Source organism: Corvus hawaiiensis, chromosome 6 (genome assembly GCF_020740725.1).
Source record: "Corvus hawaiiensis isolate bCorHaw1 chromosome 6, bCorHaw1.pri.cur, whole genome shotgun sequence".
Taxonomy (NCBI): domain Eukaryota; kingdom Metazoa; phylum Chordata; class Aves; order Passeriformes; family Corvidae; genus Corvus; species Corvus hawaiiensis.
The window spans coordinates 21,921,189-21,942,673 of record NC_063218.1 but is presented as its reverse complement, the minus strand read 5'-3'; the positions used below and the strand labels follow the sequence as shown (position 1 = coordinate 21,942,673).

Genomic DNA, 21,485 nt, shown 5'->3' with positions numbered 1-21,485 from the left:
TATTTTTTGTCATTTAAGCGTGTTACCTTTGAAGAGAAAGTTCCTTCTACACGACAGTGTTTAAAACTGCAAGCTCTGAAGGAGGTTTTGTATATATCCTCAAGTATAGAGGGAGTATTGTAGGTGGCAATAGAAACCACTAACAAGTAGTTACTTATCACCTGGTTACCAGCTCTGCTGCAGCTAGAGGAAGAGCTGCTTACCTTCTCTGTGACCCAAGCTTCTGCATCTCTGTAATAGGCATAATAGTACTGGCTGGTCTACCACAGGAGGTGGAAGAATCTATACCAGATTTTGAAGCAAATAAGTGTGAAATATTGTGACTTGTCTGGAAATACTCCATTTGATTCAAGACACACAACATCGAGCTGCATATCTTTAGATGATGACTGCTCAGAAATTAAATGGAGTGTGATACACTGCTGTGAGATGATAAATGCCATGAATTCCTGGGTAGGTGAGGACAGGTGCATGAAAGTGGGATAAAGTTGCTGATAAAAGTTATGTTATGTCTGGAAGTCTTGATGGGGGAGGTTATTGGATGAGTATGAGTGAATATATTTATCTTTAGTTGAAGCTAAAGAAGGAGCTCTCCTGCTTAAAGGAAGCTAAACCACAACATATTCTAGAATAAACTGGTGAATAACAGGTTCCTGATGTACTTGAAAGTAGTATGGGAAGGGACCACTCCTGCTTTACTGGAATTCCTTACTGTCCCAGCTGCTGTCTCAAGCTCTGCACATCATTCCTTCCTCAAAGTCCCAGCCCCTTTGGGAAAGCAGTGGTTATGCAGCATTAGTTTTAGCTCATCCCATAGCATGAGTCCATTCTTGTACTGTGCTCATGTGAGTTTATAAACTTCTTCATAAAATACCTTTCCTAGAGTCTTTACTGCCTTTCCTACATTCTTTCTGCATTAGCAACGTTTATTCTGGTAATCACCTCCATGTTGCATTAAGGATGCAGAAGCTTATTAACAATGGTTGCTGTTTTTTGATGGTCTATTTGATTTATGGGTTCTGCATATTTCTTCTGCCTTAAGATCTCCAATAAATTGAACTATATACTTAATTGACTTAAACCTTAATATTCCAAATAAACCTTAAAGATAGAAACCTAAATGTTACTTAGATGGTAGTGAAAATTTGAGTGCTTCTACACAGAATGTACTTTTCAAGATGATGCAGTTTGGGGGAAAAAAAGAACAAAAACATTTTGTAGAGTAAGGCCTGCAATGGGAAGTGCAGGATGAACAGTGTCTGCAACTTGATCTGAATATGCTTTGAGCATCCCAAGTGCTTGAGTCTCAAGCTTAGCTCACTGTAAATCCAAAAATCCTTTTTCTCTGCAAAGAGCTTGAGCCAGACTTCCGCTGGAGGAGGGAAATTCTGGGTGCAATAGTTTAATACTTTTTTTTCTAGTAGGAGACCTGAGGTGGAGAACTGTCATAAGGAAAGGGGTGTTAATGATACTTTTCTTAATCTCCTGAAAGCATTGCTTAAGGTTTCCTTTCACTCTTGGAATGACATGCATTCCCTTCTTTTCTTACTCACTTTGGCAGTTCCTGAGGAGCAACTTGCTCAGGTACTATATCTCTTTTTGAAGTGTTTGCAAACAAATCCCAAATCATATGATCATCTCCTAGTTTCATGATTTGTTGTTCTTTTTCAGCTGATTGTTGTCTGAATTCAGAAGAGTTTTCTGGGCACTTGGCCTGACTCAGTTTTGCATCCAAATTGGGTGAAATTCTTAGCTGCTTTGTTCTGGTGTGAAACTTGGCTGGTGCAGCAGAGTTTTGCTGTGAGTGCTGGAGCCCATGTTGTGTTTTGACTGTAAGGAATTAGTCTGATTAAGCTAATTCTTTATTCACGCAAACACACAAAATTGCCACAGCTCCTACCAATCAATTACCAGTTTGTGTATCTGCCCATCACCACTGTGTTAGTGTGTAAGTGGTACAGGCTTTGTTCTTTCATCCCTTGTGTGCCACTGCCTACAGCGGTGCCCCACTCTGCAGCTTCTGCCACTGCTTTGCCCAGGTAGAATTGACAGTGCAAGCCCTTTGACAAAGCAAAGTGGAGCTTCTCTCCTTTTCTCTGCTTGCCTGCTCTCCCTCTGGTGTGCAGGTACATACAATAGTACATCCTTCCTCTCATGCTGTTAATTCTGTAGTAGCCACTGGTTTGACCCGACAACTCTTCATCTTGGAGGCTTGACACCCCTCTCAAATGTTGAGTGGACAGCAGTGCCAAATCTCTCAGGGTGTGTTTGAACATGGATAGAGCTTTGAAATACAGCAGCAAAAGCTTTCTGCGTTCCAAGCAATGTTTCACCTCCCTTCCTCCCCACAGCAAACAAATTGTATTGACAGACAAAAGCAGGATTATGGTGAGGAGATTTGCAAGACAACAGGATTATGGAAGCTAAAACAAGCAAACACTGTGATTATGTTAGGGGGTGGGCAGGATGGAGTTGTGAGAGGAAGGGGACAACACAGAAGCAGTAACTCCGGCTGTGATGCTGGTCTGCCACAGTGGTGGTGAGGCAGCAGGGAAGAGGATTTAAGGTAATTTAGGACAAAAGCAAGCAAAGTAATTTCTCCCTGTAAACTCCAGTGGATGGAAACCTAATACATTTGCATTGCACTTGTCAGCTTCTGCTTTTCAGGAGTCTGGGAACAAAGAAGTAGAGCAAAGGGAGAAGGGGAGGTTGGCCTAAACCTGTGAGTCCTGAAAGCCCCCCTGCTCACTCAGGCAGGATAGGCACCAGCTGTCAGCTGATCTGAGCAGAGATCAGCTGTGACCTAATTATTGGCCTCTTAAACCTGCATTATTCCTTTCATTTTCCAGCTCATTGACGTTGTATAGAGAGAGGGTGAAAGAAAGTAGAAAAAAGAGTTATTGGTAATCCACTTTCTATGTGTCTGCCACTCAACCAGGGTCATGGCTGGATGGCTGGCCTTCATCAAGGAGAATGAGGATGGGCTTTTAACCCTTCTGTTCCCCTGTGGGAGGAAGACAGCTTTGTGCATTTGTGGGAATAGAAGCTTGAAACAATTTGAATTCAAACATTGGTGTGCTCTGGGTCAGAAAGACTTTGTAGCTCTTGTTTGCACTGAGAAGCAGTGAAGTGAGCAGCTGATAACCTATGAGATGAAAGAATGAACAGAAAATACTCATCACCCTGTTAGCACAGGGGCAGGCAGAGGGCCTTCTAACAGGTTTATAATCCTATCAGTTTAAAAGGCGTTAAGCATGCACATTTTGCAGTAATCAGTAGACAAAGCAGTAGGCACGTGTTGGCCTTTCTAAGGTGGACATGGGTGTATGAGAATGTTTTGGTTGGGCAGCAGGAAGGTACCAACCCACTTAGAGTGACCTTGGATACAAATAACATCCCAATTCACAATCCTTCAGTGTGTCTGGTTGGTGCTGAGAATAGCATGGTAGCCTTGCTTTACCCATCCAGAACATGTTACCCACTGTTACTACCTGCCTGGAGAGTAGTTAAAATGATCAGTTGGAAAATTTGGAGAAGACCAGTTATTGGTGGCTAAGATGGTATCAGGCTGGATGTGTGGCACAGCATGGTGGCAATGGAAAAGCAACAAAGCTCTGCTTTCTGGCAGTGGAGGCATGGCCTGGGGAAGGCAAACATCATGGCTCTGGCAGGCCAGTGCAGAAGGTGAGAGAGATTGTGAGAGAACAGATTGTGTGAAATTATCAATTTTTCTGTGCAAACCTGCTTTCCAACTGCCAAATCTCTGTGTATCTTCCTCCAATGACTGATAATCCCCACCAATCAAATGATCTTCTTGATGATTAAAGCATCTATCCCATTTGCTGATTTGTCATCAACCCAGTCTTTCAAGCTTTTAAACCATTCTGCAAAGCTTTCTAGTTAGCATATGTTTTCTAAGTCTGAACTTGCCAAGATCCATGGACAAACAATTGTTTGATGCTTTATTCCACAGTATAGGTGCCCTGTGCTTTCTGCTGTTTCTGACGTTCAAACCTTCTGCTAAAGAAGGGAAGATGGGGAGATAGAGCAATGAGAACTCCCCTATTGTATTATAGTCTCTAATCAAGCCAAATTGTTGAGACTGGCTGTAAATTGCTGGGATAATTGACCTTCAGTCATTTGAAATACACTTCTGGGAGTGAAATACATTTTACTTTCTCTTCCTGCCCTCCTCCCCTCCCCCCACCCCGTTTGAAGCCTCTTGCAGCCTTTCCAAAGCGTCTTCTGACAAATTTTAATCAATAACCTAGTCAGTGGTAAGCCTGAGTCTATCACATCTATTACCTTGATGACAGGGGTACTGGAAGCCCTTATTCCTTCACTTTTGACATCAAAGCAAGCGTCATGGAAGGAAAGAAAAAAACAAACCGGAGGGATTAGAGTTGAAGTTAAATGGGCATGGTTTTAAAGATGGAGCACTTTGAAGCCTGATCAAATCTATTAGTTATTTATTATTGACTGAATACCCATTGCATCTTTGGGGCTGTATGAGGCACACAGCATCTATAGCCATTGCCTCTGGAGCCTCAGCTTTTAGGCCAGAGTTACACGCTGTGGGTCAGGAGTGTACACTGCGTGCTCAACATGCAAATGTCAGGAACTAACCACCTGGGACTGAGCCTGTGGCATCAGCACTTTTTTCTTCTGTCAATATATATGCATCATTATTTACTGTGTCCTATTTTGTGGTGTTTCTGTTGTGACTGTTGCCTACTGCTCTTGCCTTAATGAAAACTGTAAATTTCTTAGTTAAGTGGCCTGCATACCTTGGATCTCTGAACAAATACTATTTAAAACAATCCCAAAATAACAAAAGGCCTTTGTATCAGGGATGTGGTGGGATGTATGATCTTATTGCTTATCTATTAAACAAAAGTTACAGCAGTTAGTTCCTGAGCTTTTTATTGTTAACTGGAATTTTTTGTTTGTTAGAGCAAGGCAGCAATAGTGTTAGTTATCTTTCTCAGGGTGTTTTCAAACTGAACAATGAATTGTAGGGCCTCAGCTAAGTGAGTTCCCAGTACTCATGCCTCAGTTTCATGGATAAACATTTATAAAACTGGATTAATCTTATGGTGTTTAAGTGCTGTGAGATTTTCAGAGTATGCACCTTGACCTCTGCATCCTTCTTGGCTGTGAGAGATACTGAAGGATAATCTAGAAAGATCCTGACTGTGGATCAACTGAAGAAAATTTCTCCCATTCCTATTTTGCGACTTGTATTTTTATTTTGGATTTATGTGCACTATTTCCTCACATGAAGAAAGGAAAGCTATGGATAATGATGCTGCTAAAAAGTGTTCTGAGGTTCCTAAATGAAAGATGCAGTTTAGGTACCAAAAGAGTGGTGTTATTGTAACACCTGCTGGAGAAACAGGCAGCGCAGAGCAAGTTCATGTCTTGCTGGGTAAGCCAATATTTTGTGGTATGGTGAACAGTGTTGCACAGTTGGAAATACTCACATGGCCCTCATGGGGCCAGCCAGCCAGACTGGGAATGTGTGAGATGGACCCCTCAGGTAGGAGACTGGCTTGTGACTACAGAATGAAATGAGATTTGGCCACGAGCCTCAACCTTCAGCATAAGCCCAGAGAGATTCTGGCAGTACCTTAGGGAGAGGAGAAGGCTTGGAAGTGGGATGTAGCAGCTACAGCTTGTAAGGCTGCAGCGGATGAACCTGGTCCTAAAGCAGTGCAGTGCTCTAAAGGGTAAATTGCATAACGTGGTCTCCTGAGTTGGTTCCATAGGAGGTGCTATTTATCAACCCCAGCTGCAAGCAGCACCGACCCCTAATATAATGGAATGATGCCTCAGGCCAGTCTATACATTTATAAGCATGTTAATAAATCATCATAAAAATAAACCATGTTTATTGCCATTATAAATTTACATGGAACAGTTGTATCTGTAGGTCCCTTTCTGGCCACCTCCTTACTTGTAATCAGGGACCCTGCACATCCAGGTCGTTTGTGAAAGCCAAAGGCAATGGACCAGGGCATCACCACCCTGTTTCCATTTTAGAGTGTGCTGGGACCAAAGCCCATAACAAGACCATTGTGCCCTGTGGAGAATATGGGGCAGCCAAAACTGTGTGACATTTCTGCTTCTGAGCTATTACAAAGACTCTGCTGGCCAAGCTTCAGGGTTACCATAGGAGGAGAAGATAAAAGACCTGCTTCTGCATGGTCCTGCCACCTTGAGAGCAGGATGACATTTGCCTGGTCGGGTTGCTCAGCCCCATGGCTGTGCTTTTGGGTCATTTGCCTCAGCCTGCACGGCACCGTGGACAGGCAGGTCTGCCACGTGCTGTGATAACTCCCTTAGCACCCTGAGTTGCTGTGTTTGGTGCAGCAGTCTTAATGTGCTGGCTAGGTGTGTGGTTTTGTTGCAGGGACTGGGTGCTTCTGAAGTGCTGGGTAAACTTTGATAGGTACTGGATCACTTTCTGAGTTGCTGGACTCGCTTAAAACTTGAGGATTCTCTTAAAACTTCAGGCCTTGAGAGGTCAGAGGTGTGAGTTGTCAGAGGTCTGAGATGTGACTGGCTGCTTGTCTGGAAAAGAAGGTGAGAGAGCTTTGTTATCTGACATTTCCTGGTGGATTTTTAGCTGATTCTGAGCCTGGTAACTTAGGCTAATGGATTTTTGTTAGCTTTTGAGGCTGTGACTGGCATAGCAAAGGTTTTTCACTGGCTTTAACAGCAGTCTGTCATTTGTTTCCCCATACTGTTGTTATTTTATGAGAGAAGCCGCCTGGGAGTTACAAGTCTCCCAAAGAATCCAGCTGTGATTTATGAATTGGCCATCAACAGTTATTATGCCAGCCACTGCATACATTCATTCTAATAAATTTCCTGCATCTTCTATAGCAGCTTGTTTTACTCCCATTTATTGATACTGTGGTTTTAACAAAAGCAGCACATCAATTACAGTAATTGTATTCAGCATGGCTGGAGCTATGGTCTGAGGACAGGTTGTGGATCTAGGATGGGGGATTAAGGTCTGCTGAGAGGACCTAGAGAGAAAAAAGCAGATGTGGAATTGATACCCAGGTGGATTTCCCTTGATACTATGTAACACTGTAGTTTTAATATCTTTCTAAGAAAGAGAAGGAGGTGAGATCACTGCAGATGTGGCCCAAATGAATCTTTCCTTCTAGGCTGTGACAGTTCTAAATTATTTTCAAATTTGAGATATAAATCAGGGCTTTGCACTATTTTTAATTGCCTTTTTTCTTGATTCAGCTATAAAAGGTTTCTAGTGATTGAAGCAGTAAATATGGATTTTAAAGGTGGACTATTCACTGGATGACTGCATCCAAAGGGTTGCAGTCAAGATCTAGATGTCCAGATGCAGATCAGTAAGATGTGATGTCCCTTAGGGGTCTGTATTGGGACTGGTACTGTTCAGAATTCTTACTGTGTGACAGCCTTTCTGTGGCTGACCCAGGTCAGACTGATGCAGTTCCTCTTTCCTCAGCCCTGAGTTCTTTCTCATTCAGCCTTACAGCTGTGAGAGCTAAGTGGTTCTCCCAGATCCCCGTGCATCTTACCTGGCACTTAGTCCTATCTAGTTAGATCACAGTAAAGTTTGCCATACCTCAGCACTTGGTGTTGAACTGCAGGGTAGGGACCTGTAGTAGATCTGTCCATGGAAGCCAACATGGAATAATAGAAAGTTGTAAAGAGGATTCTGATTCAGTGGTGGAGGTGTGAGAGGGTGAAAATACTATGGGAAGTTCAAAACATTATGCATGCATGTACTCATGCCTAAATATGTGTACACACATACAAAATTCTTGTTGATATTGAGATGATGGAAACCTTTGGCCTGAGTGAGCTCTGCTATACAGTGAATCAAAATACTCTGTTTTCCGGTGATGCTGTTATTCCTCCAGGTGAATGAATTAATAGTGTTCTCCATAATATTCCTTTGAGGATTGGACCCCCAACACTACAACCACAGCCCTCTTGCTTTTATTCTTTATTCTTGGATTTATTCCCAGTTTTGTCTATGAAATGATCATTTAATACATGAGCAATATGCTGATTTTCCCTTATGGTTATTGCATTTTCTGTACATAAATCAGGAATTAATTTGTCTTTTTTGGGTCCCTTGGTGCCTTTTTGCTTAATAGCCAAGTGTGTTTGGTCTGTGTAATCTTATGAAAAATAAAAATAGTAGATAGTGAAAAGTGGTATCCCCAGCAACCTCTCATTGTCCCCAGAACCTGGGGGACCCTCTTTTTCTCTTTTTTTTTCCCATCCCGGGGACCCACTTGCATCTGTCATTTGCTGATAAGAGACTCCTGTGCTCTTTGGTAGTTCAGAGATAGGCCAGAGCTGGAGAGGAGGAGGGCTTAGTTGTCAGTCACCTGGGAGTGATCTGCAGCCCTGGCACTAAATTGTTCTGTGACCTTCACCTCCTTGCATAACAGAATAATTGAAATCAGATATAAAATAACTGATCCAGTAAGTCTGTTTCACTGCCAGTTCAGTTCCAAACTGCTGCACTGTAATGCATATGCATATTGCTTTGTTGAGTTTGAGATGTCTTAAATGCTTTTCTTTTTGTGGGGCTTAGTAGAAGTGTGTGTTGGGAAGATTATGGCAAATGTGTACTGCAAGAGCAGTGTAAAGGGCACAGTTCTTTCATCCCCAGTACTGTTTGTTTTGGAGACTACCAGTCAGAGATGCTCCTGCTGCATGAAGCACACTCTTTTCTCTCTGTTGAGCAAAGTGACTCTCCATGCAGCGTTTGTCCCTGGCTGATCCAGGGCACAGAAAGCTAGTGACTAGATTCTGAGCTCACTTCTGTGGGTCTTGCTCCTTTATCCTTACTGCTGTTACTTTAGAGAGAAGAATTCAGCCCCAACACTATAGATCCTGGATGGTCTCCAGCAAGGTAGGGCAGAGAAAAAAAAAAATCATGAATTCTAAAGCTTTCTGTTTGAGGCTTCTTGGTGGGGAGCAGTTCTCTTCAGGAATGTGAAGGAAAGTGCATATCTGCACAAGGAGGGAAGGCACCCAACACCAGGTTGCTCAGGAATGGTGATGGTAAGTGTGGTTTGGGGTGCAAATGCTTGAATTGCTGACGGATAATCCCCATACACAGCTACAGAGCTGTAGAAAAGTCATTGCATTTGTCCTCACTTCTGCAGGGGTTTTCCCTCCTCTTGAAAATATTCAGTTCATTGGAGAACTGTTATTTTTGCAAGAGAGTAAAAGATGGGGAGAGACCTTTTGACTCTTTCTTGCTGGGTTCTTGTGCTGATACATAAGCCCTGGCAGATGAGAGGCCAGCAGGAATCCTTTTTGTGTGTGAAGCTGGGTTTGCCAGAGAACATTTAATGCTGGGAATGCAAGGCTGGTTCCTTTGTTTTCAGGGCATACTTGATATTTGTCTCCTACTGTGTCGTCTCCAGCCCCTTTTGGAGGGCTTTGAATTTGCCAGTTTGTGGAATGCCTGGTGGGCTATGGGAGCTAAATGGTTAACCCTGCAGTGGTCTGGGTTGTCCTTGCTAGCCAGGGAAAACACTAGCTTAAAGCATCAGGAAACAGAAATTCTCGTTCAAGTAGGCTTCACCCTATGTCACCTTTTCCCCCAAAATGGGTGGCTGTTGCAATCCTATCTGTACTGTGTTGGGGACTGGGGGGGGTGGAGGGAGAAGGCTGCAGAGGAACAGAGCCATGTTTTCCCCTCTTGCTGGAAGGCATTATTGTCTAATAGGCAGTTTAGTCAGATGTTTACTAGATGAGAGTCAGGGGAACTTGAGATCTCTAGGGAGAATTCATGCAAAGCTGGAGACTACAAAAATGCCCCTGAGCAAGTGAGTTTCTAGCAATAACACTGTCACTTTTACTGGGAAATTAAAAATTAAAAGGGAAATAAATCATGCTTCTTAAATATACCCTGCCATTTGTCCCTCTTGGCCTTATAGACAATTTAAAGAGAAGCACTACAATACAAAAGCTACACAAAGAGCCTTTCACAATATTTGTTTAAGGTCTGTATTATATTAGCTGGGGACACCTGTCCTTTGTGTGAGGTTCATTCAGTTGTTGATCTGTTTTCTGCAGTAGTTCAAGATATTGTTTTGCCTTAGCATCAAAAGTTAAGGTAATGTATCCAACACTTAAATTTTTTATATCTGTGTGTATGAGTGTAAACATAGTTGTTTCTTTAATGCAAACTCAGAGAAGCTCACAGAATGAGATACCTCCATGATTTTAGATGTATTCTACACGTGAAACTCAGAACATGGTTTCTTAACTAATATTTATAGTTAGCAGTAGGTAGCCCTGGTAATTTGGGAATTTGGTGTTCTGAAATGTGAGTCTGATTAAGTCAGTCTTTGCATGAATTTTTGCACATGTAGGACACAAATTGCATGATCTGTCTTGAAGCAATGAAGTTTGGAGCAGTTTTCAAAATAGTTATTAAATGTGCACATATTATATAGAGAGATGCCTCACTAGGCAGACAAGAGAACTGGAAGCTGGTTTGGCTTAAAAACATGGTAGTATTTGTTTAGGAAATGTTAGTGGGTTTGTAAGAAACTATCTTGTACAGAGGGGAGATAAAAAAGCCCAAATGAAAGGAAGATCATACTGAACATGTGAGTTGTTCATAGAAATGCCCTGTCATAATAGAGCCCTCAAATTTCCCTGCTGCAGCACGTGTCTTGAGTGACAAGTGAGTGACAGTGACAGTATCTTGAGTGACTTTTGCTGGTGGGACGTGCTGGGTGGGAGGTTGGCTTGGGCTGCCTTGGCTAAGGTGTTACTGGCCCTTAGGGAGCAAGCATGGGGTGCTGCACAGTGGTCAGGTTGCTGGAGAGAGCGCTGGCTGTGTTGGCTGAGGTGTGTGGGCTGGGCTGGGCTGGGGGGAGCAGGGATGGGAAAACTCCAGGACTGTCAGGGTGTCTGGACTGTGTGGGGATGCAGCTCTGAGATGGTAGGTGACTGCTTCATTTCTAGGATCCCTGCCATGTGAAGGAAGGGTGCTTATGTCCTGCAGGGGGTTGGTTGATGGCCTCTGTACTTGAATCAAGATGCATTTGAAGAACTGCATGCAGAAAGCATCCTGACTGCTTGTTATCTGCAATCACTGTACTTAGCTTAGGGAGTTGCTTGCTTTGGTGGGTGACATAGAAGCTCCCAAATATACACTGTGTGATGTTTCCCAGGTCTCGGACTTAACCTCTTTTCCAAGTTATAGCTACTTCATTGTCAATTAATAGCTTAATGCTGCAGGAGGATGACAGTGAGGATAATCCCTATTGTGACAGTGACCAAGCATGTCAGCTTGGAGAAGGTCAGGGGGACACAGAGCTGTTCCTCTCTCTCCAGCCCACGTCCTTGCCCTCCCTCAGCTGTGCACAGAGTGCTGCTGTCTCACAGCCTCTCTTAGGACAACACAATTATCCTATCCTTAATCCTACTTAGGGAACTTTAATTTGCTGGCCTGGAAAGTGCTGATGCTACAGGTTGATTCTCTTTCATGTGGTAGGAGGAAAATACCTTATTTAAATAAGTAACTACTTCTGTTATGAACAAACCCGTCACACTCAAACAAGCAATGCTATCACTAAATCCCTGCTCTAGTTACCTTCTAGAGCAAAGTGTTGATCCCAAGGACAGGGTGGCAGGATTCAGGGGTATTAGTGGTGAAAAAATTCTCCAGCATTTTATGTGGCTATGCCCTGAAATATCTTCTGTCAAACCTAAAAAGAAAGTGGTCTAACTGGCATAATGGTCACTTCTGACTGTGACAGCTGTACATCCTGTCCTTCCTGCACTCTGATAGCATAATCACATAATCAATTAGATTGGAAAAGACCTCTGAGATCAAGTCCAATGTATGACTGAACACCACCTTGTCAACTAGATTATGGCACTGAGTGCCATGTCCAGTCTTTCCTGAATGTTCTGTCATACTTCCACAATGTTATGTCAGCAGTAACATGCTAGAGTATTTCAAAGTCTGTATCACTGCTAGGGAAAGAGGTTATGTCATTGTCTTTATGCTGAAAGTGAGATGTTCAAGTCAAGGTGACAAGGCAAGGCAAGCATTTTTGGGTATCTGTGAGACACAATCCAGACCTCCTTGTTCCTAGACACTTAGGATCCTTTGTTTTTGTGCTTTTGTGACAATAGCTTTAAAATTATCTATGGCAACAGGTGGTGAAATTGTTCATTTTCAGTCTTGATGCAGAGAGTAATGGTAAATAGGCTGTCACAGTTCTATTACTGGGAGGAGCTCTGTGTGCAATAGGCTTTGTTGGGACTGTGTGTTGTTTCTGGTGTGTGACTACACCTAACCCTGTGCCTAAATCAATTTCTCTTTTCTACCTTAGAAAAAATTGTGGCCATAAACACATGGTCATAATTTTAAGGGGTCACCATTGCATAGAGCAGATAGACTGAGAGAGTTCACACCTCTGAAGGAGCTGTGTGGAATTGGCCCTCCCTGGCTGCAAGGGAGAGGGAGGAAGAAGTAAGCCTCATATCCACAAAGAAGTGTCATCTGACTGCTACCACGTGTTGGAACTCCCAAAGAGGTCCAAGGAAGCTGGCTACCTAAGCATCCGTATAGAAATTTGGGCCAAGATCTGCAAATTCACTAATACGTTTCCCTAGGTGCAAAAGATGTGTTTCTTTCTGGTTTTAACAGCACTTTGCGTACTGATTTATGTACATTCGTCTTGGCTAGCACTGAGCTGTATGTAATAGGCTATTTTTAATATTGAGATCAGTCATGGTGTGATCTGGCTTGTCAAATACTTATGGAGGAAATTATTTGATTTTTTAAAAAGTCTGGGAAGATAGTCCCTGGGTGTTTTTTGTTTAGTAGAAAGGAAAAGTAAACAAAAGGAATGAAAGAGTAGAAGCTATCTTATCTTGTTTATAAGCAAATAAACATAATAGCAGAACACTGTGAATAGGAAAACGGTTTCTCTCCATCTGTCAGCCCCATCATCTGAGGACAATAGATGACTTCAGAGAAGAAAAAAAGGTATCTTGTACCAGTAAGCATGATTAGCACTACGGGTGAATGTTTAAAATACAAGAGTGGAGCTAGAGAAAAGGTTCTCATCTTGTTCCATTGCAGATACATATGACCTAGGGGAGACCCACTGTCACGTCATGTACCTCAACTTCCCAGTCTCTAAGGAAGGATGTTTGCTCGGGTGTAAGAAAAGATTGTGAGACTTCATTCACTTATGTTTCTAAATTATTTTGCAGTCGTGGGATGGAAAAGTTATAGAAGCAGAGATTTTTATTTATAAAAGAGGGAAAAATATTAAAAATACATGGAGTTAATTTTTGAAACTTATCATGGACGGATGCTATCAGAGCACAATTTGGGACAGTACTGTCACAGACTTTAGAAATGTGTAATGAGTATATATGTGGCAGCTTTGGTCATAGGAAGTTAATTTCAGGTCCTAACAAGCATGAGGCAATTCCATTACAAATACAATTGAATGCTGGTACATTTTCTCTCTTTGTCTGTAAGAAATGGTCTTTGTCAAAGAGGCTACTTTAGGGAGAATGATGAAGCATTGATCTTTTGGGCCTTATCATATATGCAGACTAGGGTTGTGTGGAATGGAAAAGTTTCTTTATTAAAGAACAACAACAAAGGTTTGTTTGTATTTCTGCTGTGACCAACACAGACCATCTCTTGTATGTTTTAATCAGAACAGTAAAAAATCTTACCTGAAACATCTGAAAATTTTGTGCTGGGCAACCTTCCACTAAACGGGGCCAGACTGAAGAAGTAATTTTGCTGGAATGAACACATGTACTATCCAAGTGCTTTGTTCTGTGGTCAGTGCTACAAGATCAGGGTCTTTAATTCCTTTGCTTGTTTATTTTAATGCAAGAAATACTGGGATTTACTTTTTCTTTCCTGTGTTGGTATTGCCCTCTACTGGAGGAAATCAAAACTGCCCACCTGTGTTACAAGCCTGAGGTTGTTGGCAGATAATGAATCATCTGCTTTCCCTCCTCTCTGAGGCCTTGGGCTGACAGAGAAGGGAGAAGCCATCCCTACTTCTGACAGGCAGGATGACTGGCCAGGGTATCCAGATTTGAGCTCCTGAATGGCAGCATGTTTGTTGCTGTACAACCAAAACATTTCCTGAGTGTTGGTAGCTCAGGCTGTATATGAGGAGTTGTACTTATTCTCAAGGGTAGCATTCTCCTGTGCAGTGAGGAGAGAAACTTGGCGCCTGGATAGTGCAAGATTTGGCAAGTGGGGCTGCTGGGGCTGAGGCAGAGGCTCAGGATGAAACACGTCCTCTGTGGCCAAGTTTGAGAGCTGCTGAGAGCAGTGCAAACTGATGAGTCTCCTGTTATCTTCTACAGCAGCCTTGCTTTTGGGACCTTGTCAGGTACTTTAGAGTGAGATGTTGCAGTCTCTTGGAAGAACTAACACTGGGCTTATGTAGTTTAAACTTGAATTGCTTGGATGATCACGTCTAAGTCACCACTAGCCTAGTGTAAAATCTGACATTTTCCCCCTCCCTCTTTCCCCCAGCCCATATAGCACTGGATTGAGCCATTTTTGCATGAAGGCCAAACTCAAATGTTCCAGTCTGCAGTGGAGGCAACAAAGTGATTCTGGCCTGAGGGGCTTCAGGCATCAAGAAAAGAAAGGAAGGAGGTACAGGGAGCATAAACTCCACAGAGTTCAACCTAGAAAGGTGTCCAAGATTAACAACTGGCCAGTAGAAGTCTGTATTCCCAAATTCTAGGATATATGTTTTTGTAAACATGCAGGTTTGGTATTTTCTCTTAGAAGCTTACCTTGCAGGTATTCACTGGCCCTCATGCCTTAATTTGCTTTGTCACAGCCCATAGCTGTAAGAGATGAGGAACATGGGAGGAGTCTAGAGAAAATTCCAGAGGCTCAGTGTATTTGGTGAAAACAGATTGAGATACATTGCTCTTCAAGGTGAAATCTCATCATGGTTCCTCAGTGAACGTACTTGCTGTCCAGGTTTCTTTTTCTAAAGTTTCAATTTTAAGAGTCTCAGTACTCAGAGTGATGTCTTCTCCAGGCTGTTTTGTTTGGGAACAGAAGGTGGTATGGAAAAGTTTTGCATCACTGCATGCTGGTGTCTGTGCAAGGAACCTGCACAGTTTGTTGGAGTGCCTCTGTGGGCAGCATCCATGATATCTATGTTTAGTAAACTGCTCTGTCTGCTCACTGCTGGCCAAATACTGGTACCTCATATCCCTTGCTAGGGAATATGCTTGGTTCTAAAAAAGTGCAGAAGGCTTACCTGTATTAGTCTAGGAGAATGCAGTGCTTAATTTTACAAATCATCAAATTGCTAGAACATCAAGACAATATACTTTATTATTTTAATTTAATATTAGTTTTCTGTCATTTTGGTGCTTCGTAGCCTGAAAATTTGGCTAATGTGTGTTACCAGTGCCCCCTCCCGGATAAGACCAGGTTTGTTCTCAGCTGCCTGGCCCCTCCAGTGCTTCCCCCGAGGCACAACCGTGCTGAGCCATGGCTCGTGAAAAAGCTCAGCTCCTGCTGTCTCTGACTGTTGCCAGGTGACCCTACCACACAATGACAAAATCGCAGGAAAGATTCTAGATTGTTTTGATCAAGAGAGAATTTTCATAAATGCAAGGTTTGGGGGTTTTTTTGTCCTCTTGTACAGAGGGGGCAAGTCAAGTGTTTGCTGCATTTATTCTGCTTTTACTGCTCACAAACTAGATAATAAAAAGGCTGGATAGTGCTTCATGTGATATGAAAACCTGGAAGTGTCATACTTCTTAACTCTGTTACAAATAAGAAACCTACTTTCCTATGATAGAAAATGCTTTGTAAAAATGTGTTGTGAGCCTGCTCTCTGTTCAGTGAAACCCAGGCATGAGGAGAGGAATTGGCTTAGTCAGAATATTCCAGCAGATCTGCAGGAACAGCCTTGAGTTCCTGCTTTACTGTTCTGTGCCCTATAGATTGAGTTCTGCTGCTTCAATTCAGTACAAGCTACCAAGCAGAGTGATAACACATCGTGGGATCTGGTTGGGATTTTGTCAAAGGTTTAAGTTTGTAAGATCCTGTTCTCATACACAATTACCATGTAATTTGCAGCCTGTTAAAGATCTGCCTTTGCCCATGCCAAAGGAATACTTGTTCCTATGTGCTTATTATGTCCTTCTCTGTCTTCGGTTCCCTCTGCATAGGAAGTATTTTTTTATTAGGATCTGGTTGCTTTCATCAGTAATAACTCCTGTCCTGCCGTGACAGCTGTTGAGCTGAGCAGTATTTTTTTTCCCTTGATAGGTGCCCAGATTGGGTCATTTGCTGTTTGTTGTGTTTGGACAAATTTTACTTCTTGCATGTCTTACTGTTCAGTAAATTGCAGCCACAGATTACTGTCTTCAGTGGGGCAATAAAGAATCCTTCACTCCCTGAAAGCCTATCTCCCATCATGGTCTCCCGTGGAAAGTCTTTGGAGTTTATATGTGCATCATGCCTCAGAGGAAGCTATCAAACAAGACTTGAGGCTGTACTGGGAAGGGGTTTATTAACTTGGCTGATGTGAATGAAGGCTGCAGGGTACTAAGAGCCTTAACTACTGAGGGTGTAGAGACTCCGTAGATAAGAACTGCTTATGGAAGGACAGTTTAGCAACCGGGTGATAGAGTTGCAACCATTTCACTCCCCTGTGAGTAATGGAACAACAAAAAAATTTTGTAGGAAAGTTCAGTTATTATTATGGATTAGGTTTCAGGATAGATTCTGGGGGTCTTGCTTCAGGAGAATGGTTTATGGTTCACTAAGTTATTTAGAGCTGTTTGCTGAAGTGCTCCCCTAGACTTAGAAATAAGCCCTCCATCTGACAACTGCAAAGTAATAGTACTGGAGACAGATGAGAATGTCCTGGGGAATGCCTAGATGCTTGCCAGCCTTAGATGAGACCTGCGTACATAGATCCACAAAACTTTCTCCTAATAACGTGTGTTTTTTTCAATGTGCATTTCGTAGTATCTGATCTACCAGCAGATGGGAGTCTGTCAGCACCGCTCCTTCCACAGTAGTTAAAAGCAGATGAGTTCAGATGGGTCTCAGGGATCCTTACTTCCCCATCCTCAAGGCAGGTCATTGGAGACAATGTTCTTATTGTTTGCCAATTACTGTCTTATTCTCTCTTCTGCATTAGTTGTTAAATTCAGGAGTGATACCCCTCTGTCAAATACATTGTTCTTTTTTATTTTTCCTTTTTTCCTTTTCCCTTCTCTATTTTCTTTTTTCTTTTAAATTTTTTTTAATTTTTAAAAACTTTTATTTTATTTCCTACTGCATCCAGAAAAAGAAAAGCTTCCTGGAGGATATAAAGCAGATTATCAGCAGAGATGTAGATAAAATAATGCACTACTTCATCTCTGAGGTGCTGGCCTTCACAGGTCAATATTAGTTCCTTAAATGCAGGCTTGCACTTGCAATGTTTCACACATTGCTGTGTAGTTCAGCAGTTGGTGGATGTTTCAGGTGTCTGAACTGCTCTGCTAGCAGGGATGTTTAAGTTGAAGATTGAGGGATGTAGGGGACAGCTTAATTATCAAAGGCTCAAAGAGTGGGTCAGGTTTGGGTACATTGCCAAAGCATTTCCAGAGTTCTAAGTTCAAAATGAAATGGCCTTTTTGCTCTGCTGATCTCATTTACTTTCCTCTAATTGGTCCCTCTTCAGCTGCCCTAGCAAGACATATCTTCAGAAATTCTGCTTACACTCACTGTTATAGTTTTATGTTGAGGGCATCATGGCATTCCCACCTTGTAAAACTCTGCTCTCTGGCTTTAACACAGATCTCATTCTTAATGAAAGATTATCTCACTTATATTGCTGCATTGGAAGGAATAACTTCTTAGGTAGTTAGGGGGAACTATTTTATATCCCTACATAACAGCTGAATTTACTTCCACTGCATCCAGATGGTTTTGCTGCTCTCTCAGATTCTTGTTCATTTGCTGCTACCTTTGTTGTTCCTTATTTCCCTGTTTTGTACTTTTTTCATCAGAATGAGAGACTGGGACAAGGCTGCAGTAGCTACTTGAATCCTCTCCATTCAGTTGTTGTAAGAGAGCAGAGGAATCTTCTCTGTTGTCAGCCTTTGATTTATGGTAGTACCACTGCTGTTTTATCCAGCCCTTGGAGTGCTGTATGGATGTTTCTGATGTGTGTGGCAGTGTCATGGCTAGCGAGGAAACTTGCATCATCTTGGGGAGGGGACACATGGACACCAGTAGCAGGGGTTGGGTCTTCTTCCTCAGCATGTTGGAAGTATGTGTCTGGCTGAGGGCTCTGTTTGTAATGGGCAGGATTTCTCCTGCCCCCAGCCAAGTGTCAAGCCTGTCATGGCAAATTCACTGAAGGCTGTCATGAGGGTGAAGCTAGCTCAGGTTAGCTTCACCCTCATTGAAGGGTGGAGAGGGAAGCTAGCCAGGGTTTCCAGGCATGCAGCCGCACAACCCTGCTGCTGGGACTGAAAAGAAAACCCAACAAGCCAGTGGGGCTGACTGGGGAAAACCTGTCCTGGTTATTCTTTGTTCAGTGGATGAAGGCCAAACATCAGGGGCTGTAGTGAAGAGGTGAGTTAGCAGAGGTGATGTGCAAAGCCAAGGTGACGTGTATATTTTCAATCATTGTGGTAAACAGTTGAATTCCTTCTGATAAGGGATGGGCTTGGGCCAAAGCTGCTTATTGCAGAAACCTTCTGATGGGTGTTTTGACACTTCTCTCATTTGACACCAAAGTTATCCACAGAAGAAAGGGGGGGTGGTGATCTATGACTTCTACTGAACATGGAATTACAAGATCTACTTATATTTGCTTACAAACACAAAGCACAAAAAAAACAGGCTTTAGGAGAGAAGGCTGATAGACAGTGGTCTGGAGCATACACCATGAAGAGGACTCTGTGTGACCTGAACTGCAGATCAGTTTGGAAAGCATATGGAGATGTCATAAGGAGTTCACCAGAACTAAGACCACCGAGAACTAAGTGTGGTGTGTCAAAATGCAAGTGATCTCTAGAAGATGGAAACCTCCCATTCCGGAGCCTATGGCTTAGTATGTAGGAAGTTTGCCACCTGTGACATTAGCTAGAGGTGATTTGCCATCCATGTGCATGTGCATATTATGTTCATGGAGTAAGTGTACGTTGACTTCATGATTCATTTCAACAACAAGTGCTTCTAGACTGTTTGGTTTTTTTGTGGGCCCTGTAAAACTGATGATGACATGATTTATAAAGTCAGATGATTTTACAGCACATGAATTAATACAAACTTTGTTATGAGTTGATTCATAATTGTTTGGAAAAGATTACTTTTATTTCAGCCTATAATATATGCCCAGTTGTTTACTTAAACTCTTGCTTTCCATAGTGTGGCTAGTCCTGTGAATACTATAATATTTCATGCTGAGATTTTGGATGCCTGTGGGTTTATACTGACAAGTTAAGCAAATGTCAAACATGCATACTTTGTGGATACATTTCATAGCTTCCTAGTGCTGGTCCTCAGTACATAGTGATCTTTTCCCAACACTTAGATCTGTAAACCCACTTAGAAGATAATTGGAAAAATCACATGGATAAATGCTTTCAGTACAGCTCAAACTGTACGGATTCAAAGTTGGGGAGTAAAGAGCAGTATTGTATAACTTGATGAAGGTTATTCAGTGGATGCTGGTGGGCTCTTCAGCCATAAATAAATTACTTGAAAGAGAGGTGAAGGTAGTGTAACAAATAATGTCATGTAAACAGCAGGTTTCTGGACAGTAGCATGTTTGGAAAAGCAGTTATGTTCTTGGCCTCATCCATTTGGGACCTGCATTCTCCCTGGTATCTGGCATTCCTGTTTGCCACCCACCTAAGAACAGCTTTTATCAGGACCTGAGGTTTTTGGTATGTCCTTGGCCAGCTCCATAGTCTTCCAGCTTCTTCTAGCCTAAGAAGATCTTGCCACGTTTCTAGAAACTTCTACTTGACTTCATGCAAGTCCATCACGGGATGTTAAAATCTCTTAGGAACATAAAATGTTTGAAAGCGAGATTGGGAAGGAGAAGAGGAGGGAGAGAGCAAATAAGGACGTGGAGTATTGTTAGTGGGCAGGGGAAGTTGGGATACTTGTTCCTGATTATGTTTGAAGAGGAATCGAGTCTGATGATCTTTGTATTCTCAAGGCTTCTAATCCGCTTGCTCTAATCCTCTTACAGCATCTGCTCTATTGGACTTTTATCTGATCTCTCTGTGTCTCAAACAATCTGTCGAAGATCCCCATGTTGAGTCACTTTTGCCGCTTCCCCAGAGAGACATTTTGGTGTCCTCTTGCTCAAATGGGGTCAATGGATTCTGTTTCTTCTGGGGTCCTTGAGGCTAGTCTGAAGTAATTTAAGCCATGATTTGGCTACATCCTTCAACCATCTGGATTTGGTGTAGCTGGCAATGAGAACTGTGATACCCCTAGTTCTCTGCCATATAGCAAAATTTACATTTGTGGTAAACAAAATTTCTGAGATTTGAAATTGCTAAGATGAGCTGTAAGTGTGTTCATTTGGGATTTTTTTTCCAGTGGTAACTAAAACAAAAATAAATTTTTTGTTTAAAATTGGTTTTAGGCTTCTCTTTTTGTTAGCCCACATGATATAACTAGAGTGGTCAAGCTACCCTATTTCCTAAATTCAAATTCTCTTGCAGAAAGTGTTCATCAATGACTAGTAAAATACAATATCATCATGTCAAAAACTGAATTTCTGTATTTTGATCTGCAGAGGTTTTGAGAAGAAATTCCAACAACATCTGTAGTGAACCCTCCCAAAGAAAACAGGGACATGTCATAACTTTTAGGAACTGTATTCTTTTTGGTAGTGCAGAGTGAAGAGTTACTAGCAGAATGGTGAAGATTTTAGGCTGCAGTTATATCTTATAAAGTACTGAAAACTCGGTCTCAGATATTGGTTAAGCTCAAGCCAGGTAGAAACAGCTGAGATGAATATGTGCAATTTGAATAGAAACAGAGTTTTCTCTTTGATCTTTGAGCACTGGAGAACATGTCCCATGCCTTTGTGTGGGAGAAGCTAATGCCATGCAACAAACAAAATGGAGTCTCCTTTGCCTCCCATAGTGCTCTCTTCCCTGGGCTGTTGAAAGACCACGCACTATTTCTGGGAGGTATGGAACAGGAACATTTTATCTGTATTTGGTGATCCTAAAGGAAAGCCGACTGCCCCATCTGGGAATTCTGGTTTATCTCTTTAAATCAGCATGAGGACAAAAGCCACGATCAGTACACTAATCTTATTTGGTTTCCACTGCACAAAACCAAATTGGCAACAGCAGCAAGATATTTGGGGTAGTAAAATATTCCAGGACCTTGATGGTTTTTGATGTTGCTTTTGGTTTTTTTTTTTTTTCCTGTTTTGTTTGTT

The 21,485-nt window shown here is 42.2% G+C and overlaps 1 protein-coding gene across 28 annotated transcripts in view; it reads left to right on the top strand.

Annotated features, from left to right (window-relative positions):
* The window catches only part of NRXN3 (neurexin 3), a 985,201-nt gene that overhangs the window by 181,098 nt on the left and 782,618 nt on the right, over positions 1 to 21,485 (top strand). The window lies entirely within an intron of this gene.